This window comes from Panthera onca, chromosome A1 (assembly GCF_046562875.1).
Source record: "Panthera onca isolate mPanOnc1 chromosome A1, mPanOnc1 haplotype 2, whole genome shotgun sequence".
NCBI lineage: Eukaryota > Metazoa > Chordata > Mammalia > Carnivora > Felidae > Panthera > Panthera onca.
The window spans coordinates 37,247,001-37,271,570 of NC_138339.1; the positions used below are offsets into that span (position 1 = coordinate 37,247,001).

The 24,570-nt window shown below is 37.2% G+C and overlaps 1 long non-coding RNA gene across 1 annotated transcript; it reads right to left on the reverse strand.

The window, feature by feature from the left end:
- Nucleotides 1–2,521: 2,521 nt before the first annotated feature.
- LOC132680116 (uncharacterized) lies at nt 2,522–9,435 on the reverse strand. Its single transcript, XR_009610525.2, has 3 exons — nt 9,300–9,435; nt 5,807–5,894; nt 2,522–2,900 (listed from the first exon to the last, which is right to left on the reverse strand). It is a non-coding gene; the product is annotated as an uncharacterized LOC132680116 (long non-coding RNA).
- Between the last annotated feature and the right edge of the window lie 15,135 nt (nt 9,436–24,570).

Consider the following 24,570-nt stretch of genomic DNA (forward strand, 5'->3'; position numbering starts at 1 on the left):
ACAGTGGGACCATGAGTCCCTTATTCCTAGCATGAATACTACTTGTCTTCAATCAACAGACTGCTGAGTGTACAGTGTTTGCTAAACTAACTGAGCACTTAAATTTGCAGTGCTTTTAAAGTGATTTTTTTGTTTGTTTTTGAGAGTGAGAGAAGGGGGAGAGAGAGAGAGAGAGAGAGAACACGAGCGGGGAGGGGCAGAAAGAGAGGGAGGGGGACAGAGGATCTGAAGTGGCCTCTGAGCTGACAGCGGAGAGCCTAAATGCGGGGCTTGAACTCACAAACCAGTCTGAGAGATCATGACCTGAGCTGAAGTCGGCTGCTTAACCAACTGAGCCCCCAGGCATCCCTACTTGCAATACTCTTAACCTGTAACGTGTAACTGACCCACTGAGGATATTGTTAAACTGCTCTTTCTAATTTTCAGATCCAGTAGGTCTTGGGCAGACCCCAAAATTCTGCAATTCTAGGGATGATACTCATGTTACTGGCCCAGACCACACTTTGAGGAATGAGGCTCCAAAAGGTCCGAGAGACATCTATTTCTTTTAAAAATCTGCAAAACTGAAATTACTAAAAGAACATTTCTATCCTATTATGGGTGCTTGGGGGATTAATGAGGTTACATCGGTAAAGCAACTGGCACAAAAGAGTTTAAAAACAATGAAACCTATTAATTGGATAAACAAAGACATCGTCTTTTATGGTGAATTTTATGTTGCTGAATTTACTTAGAGCAGAGAATTTGAAGGGTTTGTTATGGTAGCATGGGCACGTTGGTATGAGTTTATTGAAAACATTAAACTCTAGGGGCACCTGGGTGGCTCAGTTAGTTAAGTGTGTGACTCTTGATTTTGATTCAGGTCATGATCTCATGGTTTGTGAGTTCGAGCTCTGTGTTGGGAGCCTGCTTGGGATTCTCTTTGCCCCTCCCCACCCCAATCAATCAATCGATCAATGTATAAATAAATATATAAAAAAGAAAATATTAAACTCTAGAGATATGAGACTTCATTCCAAAAGTGAGAGTAAACTTATCAGTGGCTTTCAGTCATGGTAATGACAAAGTAAAAGCAATAATTTCATTCCGTGAAACTAAAGTTTTGGAAACCAAAACATTTGTGCAGTAATATGGACTAGACTTGATAAGGCGTGCAGGTTAATGGTGTAAATAATGAAAATGTGGAAAATGAGAGGCCAACAGATATTGAGTGCCTACTCTCAACCAGGCAACATGCTCTACAGGACGCTGGCTGTATGGAAAACCATGTGGGAGACTTTCAGAATGTATGCATACACGTTCAGTCTCATTTCTCACCAGAATCTCTGCAGGAAGGTCCAAGCAAATCTTTTTAAATGCTCTTTACAGCCTCTCTTTCTCATGACAGGTATACCAGTTCGCCCACCAGACTTCTCCCCAAAACTCCTATGAGGAGACCACCATTCTTTTCCTTCGCCAGTTCTCCTCCTCAAGGCTGGCCATTTTCTTGTCCTATCTCTCAGGGAAGAGGCAAATGGTTATGGCCAATATCCTGCCCTCTGCTCCCCTGACAGCCTTCTCTTTTTATTCTCAAAAGTCTAGGTTGAAAGTAAAAGATATTTTAAATTAGCTGTGTTTCCTCTTTACCTCTCTGTTCAACCTAAATCCTGTAAGGCAGTTAAAATTCCCCAGAGGTGTGGACAAGAAAGAGATGCACACAGTTTAATATTTCAGGGTCCTTTCTCACTACAACAAATGGCCTGAGTCAGGGTGTGATTCTAGGACTGACTGAGTCCCAAGTACTTATTTATTATTCCTACTATGCCCTGCTGCCAAGCATTCCAAGCTATCTAGGAAAAAGCAATTAAATTAATAATAACTTTTGCTTTTCCTTTTCTAAGAAAGGGAAGAAATAGCAGCCTATATTTCATCTCCCGAGAAATATACCTTGAAACATTAGGAAATACAGTGCCATAACCAGAGCAACATCTTTACCTTGAGCTACAAAGTTCTCACCACTGGTTCCATCTCATCTCCAACTCCTTGCTTCATAATATTTTTGGCCCAACTCAGATTTTTAAAACTGAACATCACCTTTCCTCTAGATCTTTCTCTCCTACTTCTGCCTTTTCAAAGTTTCTCTTGTGTCACTTATCTGCCTTGACTGGATCAGATCTCCCTTCTATCAGAGCACAGTTTGTAAAGTTTGTTTACTTTCAGCTTTGCTGAACAGGAGAGTCGAGTACACCCAGTTTAAGATCCATGCATTAATAGTCCTATCACAATCCTGAATCCCTTTTCATAATTGGCATTTCATCAGTATGTATGTTCTCTTAATATATATTCTCTTAATGTTTTAAAAGCATATAGTATTGCATTGCCCTCTGATCTTTTCTTTAGACCTTCTCTAAAATATGTCTATGATGATTGCCTGGGAACAGTGATTCTCAGCTCTAGCTACACATTGGAATCTTTTGAGAGCTTAAAAAAAATATTGTTGCTTGGGCCTAATTCAATCAGAATCTCTGGGGTGGGACCGAGTATGAGTTTATTTTTAAATATCAAGATTGAGAATTGCTACTTTAGATCATACATTAATTCAAAAATGTCCCTTCTTTTCCCCCCAAAACACAAAAGCGAAACAAACAAAAAACAGCCTCAGGGCATAGGTTTAGCTAAAGATTTAGCCCTAGAAGTGTTTGGAGGCCTCGATGTTGGAGGGCTCCCAAGAGAAAAATTGGAAAGTCACAGAATTGGAAGACATAATTCAACCAAGGGTATTTACTCAGCTACTAGATACTGTATTTATATTCCTCATTTCAGCTAAATCTTGTCAGCCTGGAGGAAGTACCTTTCGCTCAAAATCAATCTTTTAGTTGATTGAAGATCAATGACTTGTGTTTCTCAGGTCTGCAAGAAGGCTGTGGGGAGAAGAGCAGGATGAGGCACACCTCAGTTATAGGGTCTTCTCACTCTGTCATTCACGTGGCCCCTGAACTTTTCAGGGTAAAGATGTCCTTTTCAGGTTTATTAATCAAGGGCCCAGAATCTCTACATAAGCCCCTGTCCCAGAGGCCCTGGCATAGGAACCTCATGAGGTAGCCTATGGTTCAGAATTTGGGATTTGGCACTAGGAAGCTACTCCTAACATTGCTCTTTATTTTGAGCACATCACTAACCGATGTGTGCCTCCATTTCCTCACAGGTCAAAGGGAGGGGGGATCAAGTGCCATATGTACCTCAAAGGTTTTTGGGAAATGAGACAATCATATGGCTAAGTGCTGGAAAAGCTCCTAAGTACAATTCAAACCAAAAAAGTGATTTGTATCACTGTGGTTATTTATGAATGATGAATTTGGCCATGTTGTTCTATTTTTTGCCAACTTTTGAGACACAATGGAAGTTAAAAAGTAAAAATGAGGGGGAAAAAGGCTCATTGCAGTACATTTAATGATACGAACACAATGAAAACAAAAATAATAAGTTGCTTTATAGGAAAAGAAAAGAAAGACATCCTGAGTATTTGTGATGACAATGAAAATTTGAGGGCAGGAGAAACTCTTTTTTTATTTTGCCTTATTTACAATAAGACAAAATATTTCTCCTGCTGAAATGTACCTGTTCTCCTCTTAGCAACCTAAGCATTGTTTAGGGAAGAAATGGCTGACATTTAATTTAAATTGAATTCTCAAAACTCCAGAAGGAACTTTTGTCGCTTCTTAAGCCAAAATAAAAACTCAGTCTTTATCCTTATTACATTCTCCAGGGAAATTTTAGCTCCTTGACGTAGCCCCTGGGACGTGATGCTGAATAGCTGTTTGGCTGCTTTGGAGAAAAAGATCTCAAACTTCCCCTGAGATACTTCCCCTGAGATACTGCTCATTTCAGATATTTATACACTTTATTCACAGAATAATTTTTCAAAAACGTGTTTTCCAAGTGATCGATAGTATTAAAATTCTGTATCAGAAATTACTTACTGCTAAAGAAATCGACTTCATAACAGACCAGGAAGATTGTAAAATGTTTTATAAATATCTAAGGCTTTCATCACAAACAAGAAAATAATACACAAGGGAAAATGTGTTCCAAAGCCACCAGGAAAAATTGTGTTCCATTAATTCCTATCATGGTTCCTCCTCTATTCTGTTTGCCCCCAACATTTATGAAATTAGTCAATACTATATGATTTTACTTTTATGATTAACTTTGGATGAGTGTTTATAAAGATCAATGAAAACTTTCCTCCTTAAAGGTAAAATTGCACATTATTCTATATGCACTCAATAAATACTTGTAAATCACCTACTCATCTGAATCACATGAAATTACCATTTTCATGAGTCAAATATAATTCAGTAGCAGCAATCTTATATGCCTAATCTCCTACAGACTAACTCTTGTCAACCACTTTTTCAAATATCAGGTTGTTTGCATTTAACTTTTAAATATCTAAAAAATGTTTTCTCATCTTTGTCAAAAGTTTAGCTAAGTTTTGTTTCTTCTCTCTGCTTAGAGTAGACGTTTGTACTATATGGCAATTAAGTAATATTTCTTCATGACTATTTCAATGACTATTTCAAGTATTTGAAAATTTTTTTCTTTTATAATTAAAATTTTTTTCCTTATAAGTCTTAATACTCTTCTTTACAACCTGTTGATTTTAATTACAGTCCTTTGATGTTAAAGAGAAATATCTTGAAGATACGTAAATTGAACCAGAATGTTTCAGATTTACTTTTTTCTTGGATTCCATATATAATCTATACACATGTAAGTCACAAATTAGCTAACAACATTCTTAATTCTCTAAACTCATTTTCCAACCCTGTTCATGCAAACTTGAAAAAGCAAATTTCCTAAATTCACACTACAACAGGTGCTTAGTCAAGTATTTTTACCATGCAGTTAGTCAATCCTACTCTTTTCCTCCCCCCCCTCCAACAACAGAAAAAAAAAATATTGGAAAATGTTTATTTCACAATAAGAAGTATATGGATTTTCCTTTCAGTCACTACCAGAAATCACAGAGGTTTTAATAATGTCTAACAAAGATATACTTAAGGTCTTTGAGCATCTTTCATCATGGATTAGTTCAACTTTCATGATTTTCTTCTCACCATCAAACCAACAGAACCTCCCCAAACACTAAACAGGAAAACATTACAAAGATGTACGTTCAAATTGTCCTTGCTTTCCCTCCACTGCTTCTTCCATTCTATGTTCTATTGTGTAGTTCACATTCTAAGACCATTTGTCTACCAAATTATGCTTTCAAAATGCTGATATCCTAGACAGCCTGTATTTCCCAGAGGGTAATTCTAGCGCTTTCCCTTTATATTTACTAAAGATTCTTTGCCAATATCATGAGCCCACTCCTCCCTGTCCAATTTTCTGCCCTTTAGTTTTGGTTTAGACATACTTAGAGATTGTTTCTTCATTCTCCCTACTCTCCTCTTGGGCAAATGTTTTTCCTTCCCTAGGAGTTTTATGTGGACTTTATCTAACGGCTATGCTGACACTTTAAACATGCAGTTCTGCATGGCCCTAGTTCTAATGTCAGCAGCTGCTTATTGATGTTCGTCCACAGATATAACCATTTCTCTCTTACGTAGCCAAATCACCCTTGATATTTCTTTGCATGTATTTACTTCCCACTCTTTCCCCCAAGGGAAGGGGGACGGGGGAGAGTAAGTGGGAATGTAGCTTAGAGCAGGGAAGAGGGAGGGGAGAGGGCTGAGAAGGGGAGGCCAGAATAGAAGGATGAGAGAGAGGACAGTGGGACAAAAGTAGAGAGTTAATTGCTTCCTCTGAGTCTGTTACTTACAAGGAGTGCCCCCTTTCCAAAGGTTCTTAAGGCCAAGGAAGCATTGTGACAGTGGTGACAGAAAGATCAGTGCTGCTCCAACAACGAGCTGTGGAAATGAGGTAGTGAAAGAAGAACATGATATTAAATGTTTAGTTCTTCACCCTTTTAGGGGTTCTTTCTCACCCACTCCCCCATGGCCCAGCTCCAACTAATGCAAATACCCTCGCTGCATAATCTGATCAGCTCTTGGAATTCACCTCCAATGTTTTCATATACTCTTCATACTGAAACTCATATCCTTTACATTGAAACTCAACACCAAAATTGATAACATTCTTACACTGAATATTCTTGTCATTAATCCACGTCTTCAATAGCATAATTTTGAATAACAGCCGCATAAATTCACACTAGTTTTCTGTTGGATTGTCAAAATAAAGTTGGATATCAATAGTTATATAGCTATTTTTAAGAGCTATATAACAAACAGGAGAATTAAATTCGAATAGGGTCTGTAGACATGAAAGAGTAAAATCTGTCTGGAACAGAAAAACTGAAAATTAGCTTAGATTGGAAAAAAAAAAAAAAGTATCCTTGCTGTTAATCAAGCTGGGAGGACACAGATGAAGCCCTGCTTTCTGCAAAGAACAGGAAACTTTTTTCCAAGGTCAAGCAGTCCCTATAAACTGCTATCATGATCTCTTCTTTCTGTGACCGCTGCTTTGTTACCAATGAGGCTCTCGGACTTGCTTTGCTATCCCCACCCACTATTACTGGGGACACCCAATTGCTAAACGCCCTTGCATCATGACAGCACCCAAGCCCTAGTTAATTCCTCCTTCTCCTAATCCTGCTTCAGAAACAGCATCTAAGGGAGACTCCAAGGTCTTCCTTCCCTTCAAGCTTCCTCAGAATCCTTCAGCAGGAATCTAAGCCTTTCCAAAGACAGTGCCATCCTCTCCCCTTAGAATTTTTTTGGGGGGATGGCATATAAATTGTCAGAAAAAAATGTCTTTTAAAACAATCAAAACCCTTTGAGACATAATCAAATAAGTATCTGAGGCTTCGTAACTTCATCCAAAATTGACAACTTTCAATAATAAGTAATAAAAATTTTCCATAATAGAGACATAACTTTTCTAAAAGACTTGACAGTTTGGTTAGGAGGAAATAAATTTCCATCTAATGTTTGATTTAATTTTTTAACAAGTTAACTCTGAGGTTTCTCTTCTGTGGAAAGCTTAGGAGCTTAGGAATTACCCAAAATAAACATTTATTTGCCTTTACTCTTCAAATAGGTCCCATGTTGTATATATTTGATTAAGATGTATGTTCTGTGCATGGCCTATTTCTGATGTATCTATCATGTTCCATAATTTCTACCTCAGCATTATACACTGTAAATTCAGAATACATTTTATATCTGATGGGAAAACCTGTCCCTCCCTCCCATTCTAACAAATACGTTTTGTTAAAACTTGGTTGAATTCCAAAAGAAAATTATGTTAGAAATGTTCCCCATTGTAACGATCAAAAATGACATTAAACTTCTAAATTAATTCTGAGATAATTGAATTCTTGAATAATTGAACAGTCTCAGGACTTCTCTTTTCCAAATATTATTTTGTTTCTCAGCAAATTTCCGTTTTTAAAGATACGTATACAATATTTTTACTATTTTATTTTATTTTTTAAAAAATTGAGGAACACCTGGGTACCTCAGTCGTTGAAGTGTTGGACCTCGGCTCAGGTCATGATATTGCAGTCTGTGAGTAGTTCAAGTCCCGCGTCAGGCTCTATGCTGACAACTCAGAGCCTGGAGCCTGCTGCAGATTCTGTGTCTCCCTCTTTCTGTGCCCCTCCCCCACCCCTCAAAAATAAATAAACATCAAAAAAGAACTTTTTTAGGGGTGTCTGGGTGGCTCCGTCAGTTAAGCCTCCGACTTAGGCTCAGGTCATGATCTTGCAGATGGTAAGTTTGAGCCCAGCATCAGGCTCTGAGCTGTCAGCAGGAGCTCTGAGCTGTCTCCGCAGCCTGCTTCAGAGTGAGAGAGGGAGACACAGAATGTGAAACAGGTTCCAGGCTCTGAGTGTCAGCACAGAACCCATGAGGTCATGACCTGAGTCCAAGTTGGATGCTTAACGGACTGAGCCACCCAGGTGCCCTTTGCTATTTTAAATACAAAATTTATTATTTTTCTCTAATAAAGATAATGTACATGATAGAAGTTGGAAAGTACAAAAAATGTATGGTCATACTCCTCGTGCTCCTACTCGGCCAATGTGTCAACATTAGTCAGTGTTTTAAATTTATATATATATTTTCACATTTGTATTAAATTCACGTTTCACCATTATATTCAGTTATTAATTTCATTAGTATTTACAAATTCTCTTAAGCTTTCTAGCTGATCATATTATTATCTAAAAAGATTAATAATTATATCCCAGCTTCTTAAAAAATTCTATTTTATATTCCTATGTCATGTTGTGGTAAGCAGAATAATGGCCTTCCAAAGATGTCTATGTCCTAATCACTGGAACCTGTGAATATGTTATGTACGTGGCAAAAGGAGATTAAGGTTACAGATGGAATTAAGTTTCCTAATCAGCTGACCTTAAAATAAGGAAATTATCCTGATGGTCCCACTCTAATCATGAGTCCTTAAAGGAAAAAAAAAAAAAGTCTTTCTCAGCTTCAGTCTGAGAAGGATGTGGTGACAGTAGGTCAAAGAGAGGAGTCATTCAAAGGATTCCACCAGCCATTGCTGTTTGTGGAGAAGGAGGAAGGGAGCCCTGAGCCTAAGTATGAGGGTGGCCTCTAAAAGCTGGAAAAGCCTTCTGCCCTGGAGCCTCCAGAAAGGACTGCAGACTTCACAACACCTTGATTTCACACAGAAAGATCCGGCAGGCCTCTGATCTATGGAACTGTAAGATAATACATTTATATGCTTTATGCTACTAAGTTTGTGATCATTTGTTACTGAAGCAATAGGAAACAAATACACATGTCTTCTTACATTGATCTGAACAATGTTGAATAATAATGTCAAATTTGGGGTAGAGAAAGATATTAAAGTTGAAAAAAACAAATGAGGCTGTCCTCTCTCAGCAACAAATGATCTAAGAATTCTCTTCTACTTCATTAAATTTAATTAAATTTCTAACCTCGTTTTATTGATCTGGCTTTTAATGAAACATTTTATGCTTCATATTTCATCTCTCTGGTTTACTTCATTTATTTTTATGCATTAATTTCTTGAAGTACCATTTTCAAAGGATTATACAAGGGTTTTCTTCATTCATTTTTTAAGAAACTTTTTGTTGGAATCTTCTCCAGTGGGTTTTTATGTGATATATATGAAATATTGGCCCCTTCTGGTACTTTGGTTATCGTGTCTCTCTATATTTACTATGACAAGAGTCACGTGTAACGTACATATTCTCACTTTCACGTCTTAACATCTCTCACATTTAAGCTGTTTCTAAAGTTGGAATCCATAAACAGTACCTATAGCTAATAACTTTGCCCCATCATCCTCAATTTCTTTCCCTACAGATTCCCAAGTCATGGATGCAATGAGTAGGGTACCGTCTTCTCAGTAGCCCTTCCTCTTCCTTTTTGGAATAGCACACTGCTATGTAAACCACAGTGGCCCACCCCTTCGGAACTAACAGGAGTAAATAAAGCAAGATTCTGTTTCTCCTGGGAATCTGAATCTTGAATAGAATGCCATGGCATTCTTGAAGTTGAGTTACTGGCACTCAAAAAAACCTCAGTTTCCAACTGAGATGCCGAAAGCTGTTGTAGTTCTATTTTTTTCTGAGGCTTGGTTATCCTGTTTTTCCTTCTATTGTGTGAGCTAAGCAATATCCTTTTAAATACGTTTATTTATTTTTACCAGAGGCATTTTCTAATGTTTTCAACCAAAGACCTCCAACTGATAACTTGGACGACGTCAGGGAAGATGATATATAACATCTGACACCTATTTCTGGATGTAATGGATTATTGCAGAAGTGTTTCGTTTTGTTTTTTAATTCTTTTTAACCTTTATTTAGTTTTGAGAGAGAGACAGAGCATGAGCAAGGGAGGAGCAGAGAGAGAGGGAGACACAGAATCTGAAGCAAGCTCCAGGCTCTGAGCTGTCAGCACAGAGCCGGAGGCGGGGGTGGAACTCACGAACTGCCAGATCAAGACCTGAGCCAAAGTTGGAAGCTCAACCTACTGAGCCACCCAGGCGCCCCCCTTCTTTTGAACGCTATCTTAGTTAAGAATCTTTGGTTCTAGTGTAAGACTGGAAATAACAAGAAGGAAGAAAATACGTCAACTAAGTAGAGAATATGTCAACTAAGGCATTAGAATAAGAAGAGATTCTAGTAGGATCTCCACAGTGACTCCAGTGTTACCAAATGTGCCTTCCAATGAACTCCTGTTTCCTCCCAGAGTAAGAGACTGCTCAATGGGGGTTGGAGTGAGATTAATGCAGTGGTATATCTTTTGCTTCCTATTTTACAGTAAGGATGTCAGCAAACCTTTCCCAAGGCAGTCCTATGCAACTCTCAAATTAAAGAAAAAGGCTGTAGCAGCCATGTCTATGTCAACTCACTCCAGTCCTTGAGTGCTGAATGGTGACATATAAGTGAGGGTGACTTCCGCATGACGTAGCTTAATAGTCTACATGGCAGACAAGGCCAAGACATCCAATGGCAAGGAAATGAGTGACAGTGAGGGCAGCCCTAGGGGAAAAGGCCAGAATGACATATTGGCATCAGACATGCTAAGTGATAGACATTAGGAAATAAATTAGATTTATAGTGGATCTGTTACTTTGAGTTCTTTTCGACAGAAGAGCCTCTCTCTAAACCATTAGGACACAACCACTGTCTTGCCCCCCAATGAACATTTATAAATCTGAGTTGTAAATCCCTTTTACCGAGATTAATCTATGGTAGAAAAGTTTCAGAGACAGGAAAGCAAAGGATATACAACTTCATTCATCATGAAGGGAGAATAAAACAATTTTTTTTGAAATGTTACTCAGGCATCTGTGATAATCTCAGGAAAGATTGGAATATCTCATCATAAAAATGTCAGAAACCAGGATAGCTTAGAGAAACTGAACAGCTGGAGAGCTGGAGTTCATGTACCTTCCTTCTGTAGTTCTACCACAAGTTTAATTTAATTCACAAAACTACGGATGTAAATATGTGAGAAATAACTGTGAAAGGCTTTAGAAGAACAATCCTACCACAGGGCTCTCATGTCTATAACACTTTCTAGTTTCAATGTTTCCTTTTTCCGTCCTTAGATTTCCCTTTTTTCCATGTAAACTACATTACTCTTTGATTTTCATTCTCTCCCTTTTATTTTTCTCTATGTCTTATGTCATTCAATTGCATTCTATACTTTTGAAAAAGAAATCTTTCTCTTAAAGTTTTTATCATATTTTAAATTATTTTATTATTCTTCAAAATTATTAAGGTTAACAAGTATCAATAGTTTCTTTGTTGTTATCTGTCCTTTATATACATGATAGGTGAGATGTAAAAGTAAGTTACAAAAAGTAGGGTGAGTACCTCTTATTTTTATAAAAATAGTGTGTATATATAATAAATTTATACACCAAGATCTACATTTAAATACCAGTTTGCAAAACATGTGAAGGAAAGAGGAACAGATAAGTCAAGTGACATCACAAGGAAGTAATTAACCAAATTCAGAATATGGGAAATTGTTCAGAAGAATGAACCTAATTTCTTCAACAATAAATGTCATAAAAATTGGTGGAGGGAGAAATAATCGATTATAGACTTAAAAATTTGGTTTTCACAGGGGTGCCTGGGTGGCTTAGTTGGTTGAATGTCTCATTGTTGATTTCCGCTCAGGTCATGATCCTAGCATTGTGTGATCGAACAATGCATTGGGTTCCATGCAGAGTGTGCTTAAGATTCTCTTTCTCTCTCTCTCTTGATCTCTCTCTAAAATATATATTAAAAAATTTTGGTTTGTCACAAAATCCTCATAGGTATCCCCATTTGTAAAAAACAATAACTATTAAAATACATTTTTGAGAAAATCAGGGAAATCATATTAAGAAATAATTATTAACATTGCTATGTGTGATAATGGCATTGTGGTTGTATTTTTACATTTTATTTTATTGTTTTTTAATTTTAAGTTTTTATTTTAATTCTAGTTTGTTAATAATACAGTGTTATATTAGTTTCAGCTGTACTGTATAGTGACTCAACACTTCCATACATCACCCGGTGCTCATCACAACCAGCACCGTCCTTAATCCCCATCAGCTATTTAACCCACCCCTCCCCTCCCCCCGCCACCTTCCCTCTGGTAACCATCAGTTTGTTCTCTATAATTAAGAGTCTGTTTCTAGAGTCTCTGTAATTAAGAGTCTGATTTGTCGCTCTCTCTATTTTTCCCCTTTGCTCATTTGTTTGTTTCTTAAATTCCACATATGAGTGAAATCATATGGTGTTTGTCTTTCTCTGACTATTTTGCTTGGCATTATGCTCCCTAGCTCCATCCATGTCATTGCAAATAGCAACATTTCATTCTTTTTTATGGCTGAATACTATTCCATCACATATATGTGTGTATATATATATATACAGACACACATACATGTATATACATACACATATATGCATATATATCACATCTCCTTTATCCATTCATCAATCAATAGACACTTTAAAATCTTCCATAATTTGGCAGCTTCCATAATTTGGCTATCGTAAATAATGCTGCTATAAAATAAGGGGTTCATGTATCCCTTTGAAAAAGGTGGTTTTTTTTTTTTTTTTTGTATTCTTTGGGTAAATATCCTACTGTAGTGCCATTGCTGGATCATAGGATAGTTCTATTTTTAACTTTTTGAGGAACCTCCGTATTGTTTTCCAGAGTGGCCGCACCAGTTTGCATTCCCACCAATAGGGCGTAAGTGTTCCTTTTCTCTACATCCTTGCCAACATTTGTTGTTTCTTGTGTTGTTGATTTTAGCCATTCTGACAGGTGTGAGATGATATCTCACTGTATTTTTTTAAAACCTATCTGTGAGAGATGTGCACCGAAGTATTTTCTGGTAAAATGTTATGATGGGTGAAATTTGATTTAAAACATTCCAGTATCATTTGTCAAAACTGTGTGTTGAGCTGAGGGGGCGGCCATAGGTGGCAAGATTGACAGAATGTTGATGATTGTTGCACATCGATGATGGGAACAAGGAGATATGTTAATGCTCTCTATTTTTTAAATGTTGAAAATTTCCATAAAAAGGTGATGAGTTTATAGATGACTAATCTTTCCTTCTCAATATTTTCTAATTTTTTACTACAATGATGTGTTAGTTGCACAAGAAAAGTTTAAAATATTTAAAAAGTATGTCTTACATTTTAAATGTATTCCTATTTCTAATGCAATTTGTTCATCCTTTACGTGCTGCCAATTTTTCAAGTTTTGAGAAATGAATTTTGACATTTTCAGGAAAGGTGCCATCTTCCATCACCAGGGAGTTTTAAAGTTCAATTGAGATCACATTTCTGAAAATACAGTATAGCCATCACAGTGTTATACAAATGTACTATAATTTGTTATCAACTTGCCTGTTGCTTTTCTTTTTTTTTTTTTTTTGTCTTTCCTTTTTTGTTATTACAATCCAGACTGTTAGCACACATATACAAGCACGTGGACTTTCATTTTATATTCCAGCACGTTGTCCGATATTATTTGGCTTCAGAAGTTGTTTTACTTACTTCTGGTTCTATTCTCTTTTCCCAGGATGCAACTTAAATCTCCTTTGAATAATTGCTGTGTGCAGGGTAATTATCCTCGGGTAACTCTTCATATTTCTCTTAAGAGTATGCCCGTTAGAAATTCTCATGTTCTCCTCTCAATACAAAGCACCACGTTCTCAAGAGGTAAATAGATGTAAGATATTTTGGAGCATGGGAAATACTGAGGTAATAATAATAATTAATCATAACAACAATAGTAGCCATTTCCACTCTGTTCAATTTCTCTTGTTCTGCTTCTTCCATTTGTGTCGGGCCCTATTGTGATTGCCTGGCTCCTATGATCCTCATTCTTCCAGGACTCATGGTTCATTCCATGGGGAATGTTAGTCTTATTTCTTGGACCCTTTTCCCCTATTGAATTATCCATCCATATACTTCTTTTCTCTCTCTGCCTTTCAACTGTTGGCATTAGACAAAACTTCTTTACTAAAAACGGCCTATTGTTTAGTTGCTCTTTGCTCTGTGCATACTGTTTCATTTGCAGCCATGCTGTCTTTCTTCATGTCACCTCTATCACCAGAAACCCACCTTCTTTGTTTTCTGTTTCATTTCTGGAGCCTTGACTCACTCTGCTACATAGTTTCATGTGGCCTTTTCTTTTAACAGCTGTTGCAGCGGAAGTAGTCAATTTATTTCTTTAGACTTCCATTTTATTTATTGGCTTCAGACTGGCCTGATTATGTCCCTCTCAATTTTGTTATGACCAGTTACTTAGAACCCATAGAGCCCACAAGGGGACCCTGGGGGATTGTAAATCCAACTCCTTCATTTTAATGATGAGAAACCAGAAGCTCATGCTTCCTGATTTCTGGTCCAGTACTGGAATTCTTTTCATGACACCTCAATTCGTCATCCGTTTGAACAGTCATATTTTATATTTGCATAATACTTTTGTCCTTGCGATGGGCTTTCACATCTATCTTTTCATTTGCCTGTAGTTTAAAAGGCACTTCTGACCACCTATTTCTAATGACAGCAGCCACAACCTTGGGATGTTTCTGCCCCGTGACTTCACATGTCTGTTCTGGGCCCTTGGGTAAGAGCACAGAATCCTGCACTGTGTTTTCTCAAATAAGTTCTCACTGTCTGGAGAACAAATTTTGTTATGTGCTCCATCATTGTAGTAATATTTGCCTTTAGTCCTATCTAGAAGCATTAAAAATGTGCATAATATATATCCTTTTAGATCTTATCTTAATAAACATCACTTGTGGTGGAGGAGAGATAGATGAATAAAAGAAGGGTTTGCTTCCTCCCAAACAAGCCCACCAAGAACCTCCTGAAAAGAACTCAGACAACAATCCAGATGAAGTAGGTTCACTTCAACACCAAAAGCAAAGCAACTGAGAAAGATATTCTTAGATGTAACCTTTCTGTAGCACTAAGGTTTTCTAAACCTTTTCACAGGTTGATCTCGTTTGTTTGTTATCTCTTTTTTCCTTCTCTGGGGTGCCCCATTCTAGCCGACACGTGATTCTTTTTTCTAGAAGTTAGTTATGTCCTTTTCTTCCAAACAGGTAGTGCTTTTTGTTTTTGTTTTTTGCCTATAGCATACATCCAAAAGGATGGGAGGAAAAGAAACCTCTTTCATTCTGCTCCCCAGTCAACACAGGCAGGAACAGCAGTTTTCACCCGGGCACCTGCTAAGGAGCACCTTGTACGGAGGCGCTTAGCATGTGCAGATCAATGAAGAAAGGAAAGATCTTGATGGGACTTTCGTGGCGTACCCACTTTGCACAATTTCTCACGCAGCCCAACTATCTCCATAATTTGTTCTACCCATTTAAGAAATTAACCAGTTGCTGATAGACAGTTTATCATTGAGACCACTTTGTCTTCACCTTGCTGCATATTGACCCTCAGTACAGCCCCTTAAGGAAAGCAGGGAACTTTTTACAAAGAAAGTGGTTAAGAAAGAGAGAAATTAAGCCATTTGTTCAAAATCACCTAACAAGCTGGTGACAAAGCCTGAATGAGCTTGAACTCAAGTCTCTGGCTGAGAGTTCAGTGCTCTTTTCATTGAAACCACACAGCTTCTTAAAAGTAGATCAACCTTAGTAATAAAACTTGCATAGTGCAGTGTGACTGATAAGCTAGTATGGAGACCAAGATACAGCACAGGAAGCACTTGGCCTTGCATCCTCCTGGTCCCCCTCGTATCTTTTGTTTATGTACTGACTTGACTTGGGCAGCAGGCAGGTAGCACAACAGCTGTCAGAATGAATTGAGGCCACGATTTTATGTTGTTGAATGTGTTGAGTCATTTCCCTTAGTTCACACATCTGCCTCACTCTGTCTTCTAAGTTATTATCACGGCTTTAATCTCTCCTTTATTTTGACAGTTGGGATTTTTTTGGAGACATTATTCAAATGAAATATTGATTCTCATTTATGAGACCCTAATCCTTCCCCAGTGGAAATGGCTATTTCCTAGATACAATAGTTAAACCTATAGGATTAAAAATGCTTTTACAAAGACATTAAAAAGTTGTTTACAAAAAGGATGGTTAATTTAAGAAAATAGAAATTGAAACTTGAAATGACTGCCATCAGCATTCTCTAATGTTTTTCTGTAATCTTTTTTCCTGCGATGTAAATCAAAATACTTTTTTTTTAAAAGACTGTTTTCAGGTGAGGATAAAAACAGCCAAAACCCTGAATTCGTTAGTAGTCTTATGATTCCTAGTCACCAACTATTTTTATATTCTTTTGTGAGATGGTTGTTATCTTTCAGCCCTCTCTAATACTGTATGTAACTAATCTCCAGGTAGAGAAACTCTAATTTCTCTGTTGTTTATCATTCCTGATTTTAATCTTTTATTTGATAAAAACCCAGCTTTTTTATATATAAATATTAGTAGTAGTCTAAAAATGCCATTTCTCAATGAACAGGATGCATTAACTTGGAAAATAGAGAATCAGGTAATCACCATTGAGGAAATCAGCAAATCGAAGAGTCCTATCCAGCTGGAAGGAAGTCAGACAGGGCTATAGCATGAAAATATTGGAGAAGTTTGTTGGAAGGGCAAGACCTAATATAGTTTACCTTTACACTTTTAGAAGATTTTGCTTCTTGCCTCTGCTTGAATGCCCTCTGTCATTTATTATAACTGGATTTATTGTTTCAATAGTGTTGTACCTGGAGTTTTGACCACAGTCAAAACAAACAAATCACTGGATATAGCTGAAGCCATAGATAAATGACATGGCAGGGATTCGTGCACAGATTTGCTCTAGTGCCCTCTCACATTCTTGTACCATCAATCTAGCTGGTGCTCTCTGAGGGTCATCAAAGGTCAACATACTTTCAATTAGGTGTTTTTTTTTTTTTTTTTTTTTTAATTTCAGTAAGGTTTTAACTGAAAGGTGCCCTTAACATTCAGTAAACTTCAAGCATGTTTATAACCAAAAAGCCACTCCCCCTGTGGAATGATCACCCTCTACAGAAGTCACCCAGCCTGTGTCACATTTCCCAACAGTGCTCGTGCTCGATACATTGACCACTGATTCCCATAGGCCCAGCTGCTTCCAACGCTGATGGTCCAAATAATCTCAGTTGTCTGCCTGGCCTTGTCAAAGTCATCTCATTTCCCATCTTTGTGTTTTTGCTCACACGGTTCCTACGTGGAAAGTCCATACGCATCTACTTCATTTTCCACCTCATCATTCCACCATCCATATGCTCTCGGGACTATCCATCATCAGAACTGCTCTTAGCTGACTCTCCACCAAAAAGCTTTCCTTGAACTCATCCTGAAATAACATTTTTTTTCTGCTAAATTACCATTTGTCATATATTAGTGCATAGCATCTCTAACTATCATGAATTGGAACAGATGAGATAAGATGGAACTTGAAAGGAAATCTGCTCTTTTAAGGTAGGCCCTGGGGAAGCAGGCCTGGCTGGAGGTGATGTACAGTCTAGATGATGTTTTCAGGATCTGAAGATGGTAACAACCAAAAAACCAGTGTGAGCCCAGACAAGCTGCCAGTGCTGGTCCTAAAACTAGGTATTTGAATGAATGGACAAATCAGCTTGGAGAATTGTGTCAGTAAATAGAGGAAGGGCAGTCAGGGGTGCAGTGCAAGACTATTGAGGGAAAATGGCTCAGAGATAGCAAGACGAGGGGTGCCTGGGTGGCTCGGTCAGTTGAGTGTCTGACTTTGACTCAGGACATGATCTCATGGCTTGTGAGTTCAAGCCCTGCGTTGGGCTGTGTGCTGACAGCTCAGAGCCCGGAGTCTGCTTCAGATTCTGTGTCTCCATCTCTCTCTCTGCTCCTCCCCTGCTTGCACTCTGTCTCCCTCCCTCTCTCTCAAAAGGAAATAAACATTAAAAAAAGAGAAAGAGAGAGATAACAAGACTAACACATCGCCTAAGTTGTTGAGAACTTAAGGCTATTACTAAATCACTGGATCAATTATATAAGCATAAGACAACACAAGAACATAGCTTAAGTCAAGATTAGCAGTAGGGTAAACTAATATTGAGTCTTAAAACACTGAGCTAGAAATATTTAAATCCTTGCCAAAGGTAAATATAAAGGGCATGTATTGGTTCAGGGTGAATTTCAGGTCTTTTGTAAAGAAGGCTAGAACAAAAATATTCTTTTCCACTGAAAGGGAACAGTGAAGCATAAAACCCCAAATTTAGCTGCAGGTTCCATCACCTGCTGATTTGTGTGTGTGGAACATGAAAGGAAGGCTCAGAAACAAAAGTCTGTAGGAAAAAAATAGAAGGCAGCATTTACTCCCAAAGAAATGTGAGGAAGTCAGACTTCAGAAGAACAGGCCCAACAAATTAAAAAATAGGACAAGTATTTTTAAACAAACAAACAGTATTATGAAAGCTCAAGTTCTCATCAGTCTGTTCATGGTGGAAGACAGCAATTTTATCGTGGTTACCATATTCACCAAGTTCATAACCTATCTTCAGACAACAGCATTGCGAACGTCAAGGATAAAGTCATTTTCACTTAGGAGTTAGCAACTTGCAGGGAATACTCAAGGTTTCATTTGGAGGACAGAACTAGGCAGAGAGATTCTTTTAGTTTTTATTTATGTAAGAGTGGAATGTTGAGGGATTTTTTTTTCTTTCGTTAGTGGTGAGACATGGGGCACATGCTTACACTGCTGACAGTGCCAGGTGTCACTTTCTGTTTTTGCAGTCCTTCCTGTGGTCATGATTCCCTGCCCCCCATAGGACACATTTGTCTGCCTACATTTGCTTAGCAATTTTCTCAGTTGTTATTATTGATTTCATATTTTACTTTGACCCATTTTATTTGTGTAAATATAATGAGAAATGTTGATTCACATATAATTACCTCCTTGTAATTTTTCTTAATGAAACAATACGATACTAAGACCCAAGATTTCACTTCTGGTTGTAGGTTTATAAAGTCTTTCTGGTTTTAATTTATTTCTATGTGTTTATTAGCTCAGTTGAGAGCAGACTATACCACCCAGTTCACCTCCACCCGATTAACAGTACCTGTAATTGTAAGGCTGCCCTTTTCTCAAAAGATACTCAGATTTCTCAGAATCCACACCCTGCCAAAAAGTAACATTCTTTCCCACCTATAGAGCTGAGATTCCCTAGTCCATCAGGGCAAGTACCAGGTGAGTTTCCGGAAGCATGCTATAGGCATCACTCTATATGCAAAACAAAGAGTTGTTTTTATTACTGAATTTGTCTCATCTACTTGAGTGTAATTTGCAGCCTGATTATGTTAAAATTTTATTTTTCCCATCATATGATGGTAGAAAAGAGGACAGATTCTTATTGAAGCAATACAAATAACTATACTCTCATTTAAAGTAAAAGTTTTTAAGGGCATCTGGGTGGCTCAGTCGGTTAAGTGTTGACTGTTTGTTTTGGCTCAGGTCATGATCTCACCATTCATGCGATTGAGCCCCCATGTTGAGTTCTGTACTGACAGCCTGGGGCCTGCTTGGGATTCTCTCTCTCCCTCACTCTTTCCAAATAAATAAATAAATATTTAAAAACTGTTATCTTCCATTAAAAAGAAGTTTTTATTAACAGTAAATTTATATGTTTGACCATTGTAACTAATTTATACCTTTGGTATATTAATCTCAAAATTTTAAATTTCCAAATCAATTATAAACCTGTCAACCCAGAGGTATTTTTGTTGATGTCTTTCAGAACCCAGGACATAATATTCTGACTTTAAAATGTTTATTTTCTATTTAATGGTGGAAAATAATCTATATGATGACAAACCAATCTAGAAGTTAGTAGTTACTTGTATAGTGGATACAGGAAATTTTTCTATATTTATATTAAGTGCAATACTCTATTTACCTATAATTAAGGCTTTCTAAACTCCTCTTTAGAATGACTAAAAATGATATTAGAGAGGATGGTCATGTTGATGTTTAAAGCTGGTTCACCATTCTCTATCTCACTCTTATACAGAAACCTGACTATTTTACCACAAAAATGCATATTTAACATTTAACATTTCTTGAAAGGATTTAGAGGATAATCCCTATTCCCTCAGATGGCAATACTGCTATGCGTGTGAAAGAATTGACTCCAGAAGGACTATTTCTAATCTGGCAGGACACTGTAAAAAAACACTAGAAAACAAAGTACATGGTGCATGTTAAGCATATTTATGATTTCAAACTGTCTAATTGCTCTAGTGTTCTGAAAAAGTAATTAGATTTCTAGTTGGTCAAGAAGCCATAACTGTCTTGACTCAGGCTTGCTAAGACTCTAAACCTAAGGAAAAAATGGGGCACCTGACTGGCTCAGTTGGTTAAGCGACAAACTCTTGGTTTCAGCTCCAGTCATGATCTCATGGTTTGTGGGGTCAAGCCCCACATTGGGCTCTACACTGACAGTGCATGGAGCCTGCTTCTGATTCTCTCTCTCCCTCTCTCTCTTCCGCTCCCCCTCTCATGCTTACTCTCTCAAAAATAAATAAATAAATAAACTCCAAAAAATTCTAAACCTGGAGGAAAAATAATAGATTTCAAAAGAAGTATCATAGGATAGAAATATGAACATAAGTTATAAGTCCCTAAGGGCAATGGATGATAGAAGCATAAAACAAGCATAGCAATAAGAAACCCTGATCATCAGATACAATAAGATAAAATGATTATTAAAAGTGTAGAATACTTGATTAAAGAGTTATTCAAATTTATAGCAAAAGCAAAAACATCATAAGTACCATGACTAAATGAAAATCCTTCACTATCTGGAAGAGAATAATTTTTTACTACTTTTACTAACAGCAGGCTGGTATATAAAGGTTGATTTATCATTTTATCAAAAAGAAAACCCAAAACTATTGCTTTTTTTAGATCTATATAAGAAATTGCAGTAAAAGGTTCAAAAGCCTTTTTTATGTTTTATACATAAACTCATTAATATTGGATCAACTTACCGGGAAAATTATAAATATTTTATTGTTCATTTAAACCCATTTTTTTACAGGTATTATAAACTATAGTAAGTAAAGTTTATCTCCCTCAGATGTTCTATAATTATTACACACCCCCCAAATCTGTATTCTTATTTATTTATTTATTTATTTAGAGAGTGAAAGAGAGAAAGTGGGGGAGGGGCAGAGAGAGGGAGAGAGAGGGACGGAATCCCAAGCAGGCTTTGGGCTGCCAGTGCAGAGCCCGATGCAGGGCTTGAACTCATGAACTGTGAGATCATGACCTGAGCCAACATCGGACGCTTAACAGACTGAGCCACCCTGGCACTCCTTAAATTTGTATTCTAAAGTCTAATTGCATATTCTGGCACAACAATAACAATTTTGCTTTTAGAAAAAATTACTCCCATTTTGCCCTGATAAACAGAACATATTAAGATCTTGCATGCACTTTTCCATACATTCACACGGACTTAAATTCTTAAAGAATTAAAGAATGAACATATGTAATAATAGGTGCTAAAGGTATTTGTACATACTGTTCATTTTCTTATCTGATAGTCATTCTATAATGTATAAAAATAAGGGGCATGGATGTTAAAGGTTTTGCTTGCATATACAGAGATTATTTATTAATGATCTCAGTATAATATTTATCAAAGTTCTCAAAGTTAACTAGTATAACAAAATTCCATGTAAGCTGACATATTACATAGAAACAAAAATTTATATGAAAATTTTGTCAAATATTAAATTTGAAAAGTTGTTCCCCAACAAGGTAAGAGTGATTTTACCTACACAGTATAATGATTTGTAGCCCTGTCTCAAGTTACAGGAACAAAATCTCTTAAAAGACAGTAGTTATTATAATTCAATTTAATTGAACCATAAAGCCAGTGTGGGACACTTTGAGAGCACTGATTAATTAGGGTATTTTATAAATTAGAAAAAAAAATATGCTTACATTAATTCTAACATTGTGATAAAGTCTTGAAGAAAACATAATTTATTTAAACCAAAATTATTACACCATATACATTTATCCAAGGATTTCCCCTTATTAGGAATCTTACTGAACTTTATTTTAATCAAATAGAAAAATCTTTCAAATTTTGTTTTAAAGTAACAAAGGCATGGGATGCCTGGGTGGCTCAGTTGGTTGAGTGTCCAACTCGTGATTTTGGCTTAGGTCATGATCTCAGGCTTGTGAGATCGAGCCCTGCATTGGGCTCTGCACTGATGGTGTAGATCCTGCTTGGGATTCTCCGTCTCCCTCTCTGCCACTCCTTGATAGGCACACTCTCTGTCTCTGTCTCTCAAAATAAATAAACAAACTTAATAAAATAAAATAAAATAAAATAAAATAAAATAAAATAAAATAAAATAAAATAAAAACAAAGTCCTTAGAATTTTGTAGCTCTTCTCAGGCACCTGCCTTCCCTTGTTTCTTATCCTTTAGCGTAGCAACCAAATTCATTAATTCAACTCGGAATTAAACCTCAAAATTTTTGTTCTTCTGAATTCAGTTCAGCAAATCACCTGTGTTTATGTAAGTAAGCAAATGAAAACAGCTCTATTAAATTCAAGACTTGTTTAACTCACTTCTTATATTTTCTCTAGACATAGTAAAATATATATAAGAATTTGTTCAAAAAATATTTATGTCATACAACAGGAGGTCATTATTAAATTCTGGGCCAGCGATGATTTTCTCCTTATTTTATTATATGCTTTTATGCGTTGTTTATTTATAGTCCTCATCCAGTCAGATTGTGGGTCAAGTTAGGGACATAATTATTGAGGTTAAGTAATACCTTATAGTTGGCATACAGAACATTTCTTGCATCTTCTTGTGACTCACTTTTTATATAACTGTGAGATTTTCCTGGTTTTTGGGTTTTTTGGTTTTTGTATTTTTTGTGTGAGGAGAGAAAAATTTGCACACTTGAAATTCTAGAGTTTTCAGACGGGCATGCAACTCCAGATTAATCAAAAGCAACAATTTCCACTACAAATTGTATTTAGGCTCACTAATGTTTGGTTTAGGCAAATTAAGCAAAACCCTCTCAAAAGTTAGAACTCTCCAGGGTGCCTGGGTGGCTTAGTTGATTAAGCATCTGACACTTGGTTTTGGCTCAGGTCATCTGGGGTCATCCCAGGGTCATGGGATCAAGCTTTCCGAGGAGCTCCCCACCCCTGTCAAACCCCCCATCGAGCCAGGCTCTGCACTGGGCACGGAGCCTGCTTGGGATTCTCTCTCTCTCTCTCTCTCTCTCGCTCGCTCGCTCTCTCTCTCTCTGCCTTCCTTAGCTGTTGCTACAACAGTAATTTGAATTGCAAGAGCATTAGAATCACCTGGAAGTCTTATTAAAATGCACATTTCTTGGCCCTTGCTGGGCAGTATGTGCTTCAGTAGGAAAGGTCTGGGAAGTTGCATTTCTAAGTTCCCAGGTAATGCTGGTAAAGCTGGACTAGGGACCATTCTGAGTCCAATGTTCTAGAATGTTTGCTAAACGACCAATTTCTGTGCCCAATTAATCTGCCAAAATTTCCTGAGAGGGGGAAAAAGAAATGAAGAGTAGTAACACTTAAAAACAGACAAACCGCTATAAAGGCTAATTAATCTTTCTTCGTAAGAATGGGGGAAAATTGTATTTTGTTTCACACCCACAAAAAGCTTTAAAATCTAATTCATATGTCAGAAGGAAGCATAGAATGCAAAATTTACCGACCCAGATCTCAAAGGAAGATCAGAGGCTCAGAGGCTCTCCATTCCAATGAGCACAAAAATTTTGAGCAAAAATTAAAAACAAGGAGGATGCTGGAAGTTATCAAAATTTTGGATGTAAGCAGACCAAAAAAAAAGATTAGAAAAGTCCTGGGTGGCTCAGTCAGTGGGCATCCAACTTCAGCTCAGGTCATGATCTCGTGATCCATAAGTTCGAGTCTGTGCTAAGAGCTCAGAGCCTGGAGTCTCCTTCAGATTGTCCCACTCTCTCTCCGCCCCTCCCCGACTCATGCTCTGTCTCTCTTTGTCTCTAAAAAATGAATAAACTTAAAAAAAAAAAAGATTAACAAAAGGTATGAAAGACTATCTCTGCTAGATTCCCCAACACTTTCACTCAAGAAAGAATGTCTCTCCTAATATTACCCAACAAAGTCAAAGAATTGTGGCCTGACGATAAATTCCCAACAGGAGTCTTGGACGTGGAGGCCCCAAATCAGAACATCTAGATTATTGAGGCTTAGGTATGGGTTTTCTGCAGCTCAGTCCCCAAGCTCCAGACCATTCCAGGCTCATTGTTTTCTGTCCTTGCTATCTAAGAATTCTAATGTTTTTGAATTTCTTCCATTTCTCCTAGCAAGACATAAATACATGAATACAGTATAATTTGTCATTCCTGCTTCCTTGAAATTTTATTAAGAATTTCAGAGTAGAATAAACTGAGGGTTACTGGAGGGGAGGTGGGCAGGGGGATGGGTTCAATAGGTGGTGGGGAGGAAGGACTGTACTTGGGATGAGCACTGGGTGATGAATGTAAATGA